This window comes from Bison bison, unplaced genomic scaffold (genome assembly GCF_000754665.1).
Source record: "Bison bison bison isolate TAMUID 2011002044 unplaced genomic scaffold, Bison_UMD1.0 scf7180017864236, whole genome shotgun sequence".
In the NCBI taxonomy this organism is placed as follows: domain Eukaryota; kingdom Metazoa; phylum Chordata; class Mammalia; order Artiodactyla; family Bovidae; genus Bison; species Bison bison.
Genome location: NW_011494808.1, coordinates 1,554,637 through 1,565,334, shown reverse-complemented (window position 1 = coordinate 1,565,334; position 10,698 = coordinate 1,554,637). Strand labels below are relative to the sequence as shown.

Here is a 10,698-nt window from a genome sequence, read left to right as displayed (position 1 = left end):
TCTGTGGAAATAGGTCTAGTCCTGGGCTGGGGTGCTGTGCCTGGGGTCGGGGTGTAGATTCGGGTTTGCTGGGTGAGGAGGGTTGGACCCTGGATGTGTTGGTTCCCCGCCACGCTGACCCCGCAGCTGGGAGGCCGGTTCTGGGACTGGCCATGGGGTGGTTGTGTTTTCCATCATAGGGTCTGCCCCCTTGACATTACGTGGACCTGCTTTGCCCCAGCTCTTGTGACCTTCGACTTGAGTCCTTCGTCAAACTTCTGTCTCCTTCCGTCCCCGCCCCCTCCCTTGCCCACTTTGTCTCAGCTCATTTAATCCACTCATGGGAGATGTGTGGCATCCTGGGGTGTGGGCGACCGTCCTGTGTGACCTGATGGGCGTCTGTCTGCAACACAAAACTTGGGGAGAAATCAACAAAGCAGTTCTCTGGGGTGTGTGTGTGGGGGGGTGGGGGAAGACATCACTAAATTGATTAGCTCCCGAAAACTCTGGAAGACTGTCCAGGTTTGGTGTCTATGGAAATAAAGGGGCTGGAAGGAAATTGAGTCCCTTGTGAAGGTTACACCTCGACCAGGGATGGGCTGTCCATTAAGCAGGCCGGGGGCTCTGGATGGGGAGGGGGGATGGGGGGCTGGTGGGAGAAGCTGGCTCTGGTTCGGTGCGCAGGTGCTGCTGTGATTGAGGGGTGACTGGAGCCATCATCCCTGCTGTCTGTGATGACTGCTCTTCAAGGGAAAAGCTGGCCACCGCCGGAGGGCGGTCCAGCCTCGAGGCACCCTTGTTCGCTTGTGAACGGTGGGCCCACAACGGTGCGGCTTGATCTGAGTCCCACTCGTAGTCCTGGGGAGAAACCCTGCTCCCCAGATTCTGCCCACCAGGAGGTGTTAGGTCTGAGGGCCTGCTAGGAAGCAGCGTCCCTGTGGGAGAAGCGATGTGCTTGGTCTCAAACTTCCTTCCTGCTTTGGTGCAGGCAGCTCCTATTTGCATATTCCACAACATTGGCCAGGTGTGTCCTCCGACCTGCCGGGCCCTCAGAAGCTGCCGGCTTGGGACTGATCTTCCATCTCCCTGAGTCTCTCTGACCTCCAACCTAGACCCCCTAGTTGGGAGGTTCGAGTCTGGTCCTGGCCGCATGGGGATGTTCAGGCAGGGCTCCTCGAGGATACCCGGTCCCCAGGACAGCCTTCCCGCCGAGATGTGAATGTGTCCATTCTCTGGCTCCACTAATCACGTTCACTCTTTAATTCTTGTCTCCTTTAACCTCCGCAAGGGCTTCTCGCCCACCTTCTTTCCACAGCTATTTCGGGTGGGAGATGTTATTGCTGAAGCTTTACTCACAACGCTTAAAAAAAAAAAAAAAAAGCTGGTTGACTTTTTTTTTCTTGGTCAGGATACAGTCAGCCTTCTCCTCTGCACATGTTGCCTGGCAGTAAACAAAACAAGCTTGCAACCCCGCAAAGGAGAACGCCTTTGTGTTTGGGAGCCTGGAGAGGATGCTGAACTTTTATTGGCTGTTGAGGCATCCTTGGCCTGAGACCTTCTCCTCTGTGGTCTGTCTGGGGCAGAGAGAGCCCACAGAGGCGACATCTAGCAGGTGGGGGATTTTGAAAGGGGAGGGGGTGGCTTTGGTTTTCAGGAAGGCAGTAATAACAACGGAACATGGCCTTGGAGTCGCAGGAGTGTTTAGAACCGGGGACAGGGAGTGAGATTGCGGGTCCCCTCTGCCGATGCTGATCTGCTAGATCTCTGTCGTGATAGAGGACAGTCAAAGTAAGGCTTTGAAACCCGGCTTGGAGTGGTGACTCATGCAGAGCTAGAAGGCAGGATGGGGGAGGGAGCACGGTGAGCCGCACTGTACAAGTGGGACACGCTGGGAACACTGGCTTTCCCGCTCCCCCTCCTCTCCTCCTCCTTCGTCTTTCTTGTAGTTCCCTATTTGGAACAAAGATCATTAAAATAACAACTTAAGGCTAAAAAGAGCATAATGGGAGCTAAAGAATAATTGACGGCACGCAAAACACCACCACTGCAACTTCACCTTGGATGGCGCCCCGTGAAACCCAGGATCCAGCCGCTCTGCCGTGCCATGCCATCCAGTTCGGAGAATCGCCGGCTGCTGTTGGGCTGGCTGGTTCCTTGTGAAGCCAGGCGCCTGTCTGTGTCTGAAGGGACTGATTAGTGTTCAGGAAATTAAATTTGTCACTTGTCATTTCATCAGACGTGGTAGCTTGGTCCCGGACCCTGGAGAAGCACCATCTACAGGGCCCTGCCCAACTGGCCAGCCAGGATGACTCCTCCTTTAACCACCGTGCCGTGAAAGGGTCGCCTCTGTCTGCTTTCACAAGCCAGACAAAGTCCCTTCCTTACTTTTCGGCTCCTTTTCCCTGTTCTTCATTTCCTCATCAACACATCAGTAAATAATCTCTTTGCCAACCTGCTTTGATCTTGTCATTTTGTGCCAATTGTGCTCTTAAAGAACACTGCCCCCTGAAATAGGATAGAAAACATGAAAATTTTGATCAGAGACGAACCTTCGAGTCTTCTCTCTTAAAATTTAATATTGCGATGTCAGGGGGTGGGGGCTTATTGTGTTAGGTGTATTTGTAAACACAGTGGAAATGTCTTCTTTTCTTCCTCCGGTAGATGTGTGAACTCCCGGTAATCCTGGGGAGCGTGGGGGTGTGATTCTGGAGGTGGGAAAGAGTCTGGAGCAGCCTCTGAGGGTGGACAGGCTGGAGTCTGATGCTTCTGCTTCAAGATACGGTGAAGGCTGTTTTGAAATCTAGGCTCTGAGATGCATTCACTCTACTCTGTGCTTTGCCCTCTACATTCTCCACTTGGAAACATTTTGTAGCCAGATTATTAGTAAATGGTTCACCTGCTTCCCCTTTCCATACTCTCAGTGGCCCCCGCCCACCTCCCACCTTGGGAGGGACTTCACAGGGCAGCAAGTGGATACCTGAATCATCTTACTTCATCCTGATGTGTGCCTGTCTTTTCTTCCTTCCCTTCTGGTTCTTCCTTGCTGTCACTTAAGGGCACCTTAGAGATTGAGATTTAATATTAGACACCATCCTTATCGCACGTCTGAGACCTGAGACCGTGTGCCGGAGGGAGTCAGGAATTCTGGAATGCACCTGGGGTCTGGCCCCAGGGGGAGCTCTGTGTTCAGGTCTGGACCTCACCCGGGCACCGAGGGTGGTGCAGAAGCCCTGCATGAGGGCAGGGGAACACATCTTCTGGATGCACACTGACGCCCGCTTGATGCAGCCCCCGCCTTTGCAATGCTGAGCCCCAGCCCCTCTTAACCTCTCATACGCGCTCAAGTCTGACCTTGGAAAACCTGCCTGCGGTGGCGTTTGTTTGTTAATCTTCTATTCTTTGTTTTGTTCTCTTCTCACCCCTAAATGTCTCTATCAAGAGCCTGGATGGAATTGACTTATTCCTACTAAAGTGTGAACCGTTAACAGTGTTGCACACACACTTTCAGGGATGTTTGAGTTCTCCATGGGATTCAAAGTGGAGTTTCTTTGTTAAGGGAGGTGAGTTTGGATCGGGAATGTCTGCGTAGCTGTGGCGCTTTGCTTGCCCGTTAAGGCTCTGTTCGTTCTGCTCTTACCCACGTTGAGGTCGCGCTGCGGTCCCCTAGAGCATTGTGCGGGCAGGGTTTGAGGGTCTAGCAGGTGAGGCTTGATCCCTCAGATCTGACCTTGAGCACTGAATCTATTTGCCTTTTCTGACTTTCACATAAAGCCTGGGACTTGGGCTGTGTTCTCAGCCACCCCTTTTCTGCTCCGACCTTCTCTCAGGGTTTTGCCGCCCTTGTCCAATGTCCGTCCAGGGATGTAGCGGTTCTCAGAGGACTTGGGTTTACCGAGCTGCTCCGCCGCGAGCCGCCGCGCTCGGCGATGTGTCCTGAGCTGGAGTCCCGCCGTGAAGGCAGGTTGGAACAATGGATGTTGTACCAGAAGGAAAACAGGCTGAGGGGTGATGTAATAACCGAGTTGGGTTTAGGAGGGGATGTTATATGGAGGATGGCGACCAGCTGTTCTCCATCTCCAGTAAGGACTGAACGAGAGAAAATAGACAGAAATTGCAGCAGATGGACTTAGATTAGGTATGAGAAGAATTTTCCATCAGCCAGAGTTGTTAAAAAGGGAAGGTTTGGAGCCTCTGTGATGATCTTTAGGAAACGGATGAGCGGGGAATTCAGCTGGGGGAGCAGGTGGGGGGCTCTCAGGGCGTGGGGACAGGCTGGGGCGGTCTAGTGTAGGGGTCCTGGCCCGTTCCTGATAAGGGTCCTGTTTTTTTTTTAAATTTCACCAAGACCTCACCTGTGCTCTGGGGCATCAAAGGGATGGAGAATCAGAGTCCCAGGAATGTAGGCAGGACACCCCGCTGCTGTCCTGCTGCTGCAAAGGGGGAAGACTCGATTAGGCTTGAGGACCTCATCTCAAGTCCAGCTTTTCGTTTCCAGATGTGTTGCCCGAGGTCTGGAGAGGTGGCCCAAGGCCTGGAGAGGTGACCTGACTGGGAGACCCGGGACCAGAATCAAGGTCCTCTATCCCAAGCCTGTAGCTCAATTTTTTTTTTCTTGCTTCCCAATTGAAGGGGCTGCTTCCTTTTCCTGGGCTGCTGTCTTCTATCCAAATGGCAGAGGCAGGGAGCCCTGCAGTTAGCATTGGTCATGGATTGCCCATCACGGATGCCTTGGAACTGACTCTGGCTTCCCTGGTTTACACAACTGATGCTGTGGTCTCCATCATTGGAAGAGAAGGGGCGTCTGCGAGGCCAGGGTTGGCAGGATGTGAACCAGACCCGGGGGATAAAAAGGGGGATTGGGTAGAGCTGTGGAGACCAGGAAGAGAGAGAGGAAGGAAAATAAAGGATGATTTAGTCTGCTGGTTACCAAGGCAAGAGTCTTGAGATGTCTAGCTCTAACTCCTCATTGGATAAATGAAATAAAACAGATCCACAGCATACGTGGGCTCTGGACAAGACATTTCACCAGTTACCTTCACCTGGCAAAACGGAATTTTGAATTTCATGCATCTCATTTCTAAGAGAAGCTTCTACAACAAGGGGCTGAAATTCTACCTTCCTTCTGGCCAGATCTGATTCATTTCTGGGCAGATCCACCTCCTGGGTGCTTGGAGGCCCAGGGCAGGGTGTGCACTTTGGCAGAGGCTGCTGTGTCAGGGTCTAGAAGCTGGCACCCCGGGGGCCCGGGGATGGGAGCGGATGTGGAGGGATGCTCTCGCGGCCTGGGGACCAACACAGAGGCTGGGCCTCTGGAGAAACAGGCAGAGGCCGTGGACAGCTTCTCCCTGTGGTGCTTTGAGCCACGTGGGCAGTAAGATAAATTGGCAAAATGAACATCACCAAATAAATACATAATTAGGGGAAAAACTGGGAAAAAGGGAGAAAACACAGAGGCTGGTGCTGGGCTAGGGGTGAGTGCCTGGTGGGGAAGGTGGACAGCCATAGGTCAAGACCCAGAAGTAGAAAGTAGCGGGGCACTGGTGCCCCGGGGGTCACACTGGGTGTGACTTCGTCTGAGCACACGAAGGATTCTTTGGGGGTGTTGGAGGAGGGGATACGGGTGCTCCCAGGTAGTGGGGGGCCAGGGGGCCACCCTCGGGTACGAAAGGGTTTTAGGCAGGACAAGGCAGTCACAATTGCCTTTAGGGAAAATGAGATGGGAGTGGAGAGTGGAGGGAGGTGAGGTTGGGGAGGGGTGAGCATAAGATGTGGAAGCCAGTTCCGAAGCCATTTGTTGCTGTCTAGTGGAGAAAGGATGAGGGTCTGGAGGAAGAAGTCTAAGAAGACAAGGGATGGCCTCACAGGGTGACTTTCTGGCTTCATGAGTTCCACGAGGTCAGGCATAAATGAAGAGGAGTTATTCATCCCCGGAGAAGAGGCAAAGGTAGGTGAGAGGCAGGGTGCCCCTCACTGAAGGCAGGATGAGAGCAAATGGGCTTAAACAACAGGAAAAGAATGTAAGCTAGACGTTATCATTAATGCCTTAATGGAGGGGATTGCTCAACACAGGGGCAGAGTCATCAAAGGAGGCTGTGGGCTAATTCTGTTCTTTGTATAGTATTAGCAAATCATCCTGTCCTCTGTTGCAAGAGTGGACAGAGGATGTGAAGAGATCATTCATACACAAAGAAGCAGAAATGTCCAGAAAACGATACAAAAACATTCGACCTCCCTCATCATTAAAATATGAAATTAAAAACGAGATATTATTACCCAACTAGCAGATGAGCAAAAATGAAAACGGATATCAGTGCCATTAAGAGTGTTGGCAAATGGACCTTTTCAGACATAGCTGGTGGGAAGATAATTTGCAAACACAAGAGACATGTCTGAAAAATATGCCCTTTGAACCAGTTAGCAATTCCTCTTCCGGAATTTCTCCTAAGAAAATCATCCGAGCTGTGCAGAATAGATCTAATCAAGGAGATTCCTTTCAGTGTTGTTCATTACAACAAAACATCGTGGGGGAGGGGGGGTTGGTTAAACCTAATATGGTGCATCCATTGAGGAAGCAATTAAAATGACATTGAATAATATACAAGGATACGGGAAAGTGCTAACCATATATATTAAGTAAATAAAGGTTTAAAAGCAAACAGAGTATAAATGCATTTTGGTAAAAAAAAAAAGTGTACAGTCATGAAAAAATAGAATGGATGCAAATATATGGAGGGGTTAACAGTGGTTCTCTTTGGGTTTTAGGAAACACCTGATTTTTAAACTTTGTTCAACTTGTCTTTATTTCCCAAATTTCCTACAGGAAATGTGCTATTTTGCAAATAAAAAAAACTCGAAGTCAGTTCCTCAAACCACGAAGGTTTAAGCAGTGACCGTACATGTAGCAGTGGATCAGCTCCCATGTTCTCACTGAAAAGCATCTCACGAGTAGGAATAGTGATGTCAGATCCGTGTGCCCAGCTCAGATCAGTGTGCCCAGACCAAACAGCCTGTGGTCCTGCACGCCCGTCGGGGCTGAGCATCAAGGGGGCAGGGTCTCCGGGCAGGGCGCGGGGACCCAGGGCTGTGGCGTGTTGCTGCTTCCTCCCTGCCTCACCCCCAGCTCCCGTCTGCAGGGGTCAGACCAGTCCTAGCCTTTCAGGAGGCCTGGTAACAGGCATCATGCACCTCTGTGGATGTTGCAGGTTGAGATGCTGAGGCTCAGAGAGACCAAGACTTGCCAGACTCACCAAGCTAGAGCGTGGGAGAGCCGGGTCATGGGAAATGCGGATGTCAGAGCCTGTCCAGCTGGGCCATTGAGCCGGGCTCTGGGTGCCGTGGAGTCAGTTGGCACCTCTCCACCAGGAAGGGTGGAGCCGTCCTTCCCTCCTTCTGGGAACCTGTGCCTTTTGCCTGATTCCCTTATTAATTAAGACCAAGTGCACGCCCTGACAGCTCTCATCCTCAGAGCAGGGACTCTGGGTGCCCAAGGCTCTCCAGAGGCCACCTCCGGCTTCTGCCTCCTGGAGTCCGGTTTGTCGCTGCTTTTCTGAGATGTCTTCACCTGCCGCTGTGCTTTCCTTTGTTGCTTCCGCTCCGGGCAGGCTGGGCGCCCAGCTCCCAGTGCAGCTCACAGCTGGACGGCTGTGTGATGTGTGCCCAGCCACGCGGGGGGCTCTGGGGTGACTTGGCTCAGTGGGGGTGCCAGCTGTGATGCTCACCTCCTTGGGGCTTCCTTGGGCTTAATTGGAAAAGTGGCTAGGCTGCTGGAGAGTCGGCAGGGTGAGGAGGGGTGTGGGCCTGCGGCTGATTTGCCGCTCTATTTATTTTAATAGAAACGTGTGTGTGTGTGTGTGTGTGTGTGGTGTTCTGTGTTCACAAGCCTTGGAGGTGGATGGGGAAGCAATTGATAGCTGGAGAGTCAAAGCCACGCTCCCCAGGTTGTATGGCAGCAGACGGAAGGGCCAGCATGGAAAGAGCCTGCAAATATATATACCACCTTGACCTGGAAGCCAGCAGGGCTTCTTGCTGGCCTGAGTGTCCTGGGCCACAGACGACGGGTGGGCAGAGCATCCTGTGTCCTGGAGGACCCTGGAGGGGTTAACAGCGGCATAGGTGAGATGACTTCAGGTCCATGGTGGGTTCACATGAGACGTAACTCAAGGCTGGGGTGTAGGTGCCAAGAGAGTGGGTGTCAGTGGGGGTGTGAGAGGTCACAGGGGGCTCAGGAGACGGAGCCCTGAGTCCTAAGCACGGAAGTGTGAGGACGACTTGGACGGAAGGAGGGACATCCTCGTGTGAACGGTGGTCTCGAGCCCAGAGCCAGTGTGGGTGTTGAGGCTGCTGAGAAACCCTGGGTTCCAGGCTGTGCTGGGTTCTCAGAAAACCCTTCTGTTTTCACCAGCTGGGGCCAAGGTGCTGTTCCAGGAGGGTGGGGAGGCAAGGGTGTAGGGTTGGGGGTTCTCACAGGGATTCACTGTCTTGCCGTCTCTTGCTTTTGTTTCCGTTGATGTGAAACTGTCCTGTGGGATTTCTGGGAGGAGAGGGAAAGGGGTTAGGATGGTCCCATCCTGCCCACTCTCCCCAACTGCCGGACCTCAGGGTTTTCAGAATATGTGAAGAGGAGGGAAAAGTTATGAGACAAAAAGACAAAGAGGAAAAAAAAAACAAAAAAACGGGAGCAGATGAGGGAATAGGTTGGAACTCAAGAAGGATGCTTGGAGATGAGGGAGTGACTTTCAGCTCACCCCAAACTTTAAGCATGACCTCTCTTTACAGAGTGGACCTTTAAATGTGATGTGATGAAGATGAGAAAATTCAAGGAGTCTGAGACCACCCTTTACAGTTGTCCCTCAGTATCCACAGGGGTTGGGTTTCAGGATCCTCGGGATACCAAACTTAATGGATGCCCAAGTCCCTTGCAATCTTCCCTCCCCGGCCTCCGTATCCAGGGATGAACCTGCGGATACAGAAGGCTGACTGTATTTTCAATTGTTAAAACATTTACGCACCACCCTCCTTTTGCAGAGAGGACACTGAGACCTGGCCTGGTTAAGGCTCAGCAGGTAACACGGCTGGATTCCAAGCCTGGTGCCTTGTCTGCCGTGACTCCCCATCCGGCTCACCCCTCTTGGGTCTGGGTAACCTGGATGCCTGCAGGGCAGACCAAGGAGGCCCTGTTGGGATCTGGCACCATCTGCCTCCAGAGCAGCCTCCTGGCTTCTGGGGGGTCTTCAGAGGGATTTGGGGGAGCAGCTGGCGGGCAGTCGCCTTGTCCTCGGGGACTGGCTTGCTTCAGAACGTTCCCTGGGACAGGTCAGTGGGGGGATGCCGCTGGCTCATGCTCGGAGAACTCAGTGCTGTGGTCCTTTCTGATCTCTCCATGACAGAAGCTACGTGCTCCTTTCCCCAACCTTCTGCTTCCTCCCAAGGAGATGGGAGCATCTGAAATGTCATATGTCTACTTGTTCATTGCCCCAAATACTGAGAAATGACAAGTGCAGGTCTCCAAGTTGAGAATTCAGAGTGGGCAAAACTGACCAGCTAGCTCCCTGTCCTCTCGAAGCTTCTATCTGGTGGGGGCAACAGATGGTAAACGAGGGAGTGAGTATGTAGTAAGGTGGGTCAGTGCAATGGGAGAATGGAAGTGGAACCAGGGGGTTGGGGTGGGGGAGGCCGGGCCCAGGGGTGTCTTTGTAATTAAGCTACACTGAAGCAGAGACAGAGCGCAGAGGAGAGGGTCTAGGTGGAGGCTTGGGAGGAACTGTCCACCCAGCAGGGGTCCTGAAGCTGGAGACGCGAGGTGTCAGGGGTAGCACTGGGACCAGGGTGCTGGTCCTCCAACCCCTGGGAAGTTTTGAGCAGAGGACTGACATGGTTTAGATGGAAACGGATCACTCCGGCCGCCTTGTGTGTGGCAGTGTTGAAAGCACCTCCAGGAGGGCCGCGTGGAGGCGGTGATCCTGGCAAGGGTGGGGGTGCCTTGGGTTTGGGTGGGAACAACAGAGGGGTTACTGGGCCATTTCTGCATACATTTTGAAAGTGGAACCAACAAGACTTGCTGATGTGTTGAACATGGGGTTTGAGAGAAAAGAGGGGTGGTAGAATGACTTCCCAGGTTTTTGGTGTGAGATGGGAAGGCTTTCGGGAGGAGCAAACTCAGGGGAGAAACAAGAAGTGAGGATTTTGTTTGGGAAGGATGCCGGGCCATCCAAATGAAAAGTCCACCAGTCAGCAGGGTGATGGGTCTGGAGTTCAGAGAAGAGTTTTCTATGCTGAAGAAGAATCTCGGCAGTTGTCAGTGTCTTAATAAAATTTAAAGTGTGGGACCAAATGGGATCACCTGGAGAGTGAGTGTGGATGGAGAAGCTCTGAAGTCTGAGCCTGGAACTCCATGGTATTTAGGGGTCTGGGGTAGGAATTGGTCAACTTTTTCTTACAGGACCACATAGTAAATATTTCAGACTTTCCTGCAATGGCTCAACTCTGCCTTTGTAGCACAGAAGCAGCCGCAGACAATGCATGAGCATGTGGGTGTGTGTGTTCACTTTATTTACAACAGCAGGAAGCAGCCCGAGGGCCACGTTTGCTGCCCCTGAATCTGGGCTGTGAAGATGAACCCGGCCTAGGAGACTGAGAGGGAGCAGCCCCCAGGGGCGGAGAAGAGGGGGACCCCAGAAGGAATGTGTCCTTGGAGACAAAGGGGAGTGTTCTCACAGGGAG

General features: G+C 52.6%; 1 protein-coding gene across 1 annotated transcript in view; it reads left to right on the top strand.

The window, feature by feature from the left end:
* ZMAT4 (zinc finger, matrin-type 4) overlaps nucleotides 1-10,698 on the top strand; it is a 379,178-nt gene that overhangs the window by 442 nt on the left and 368,038 nt on the right. The gene's annotated exons all lie outside the window — the stretch shown is intronic.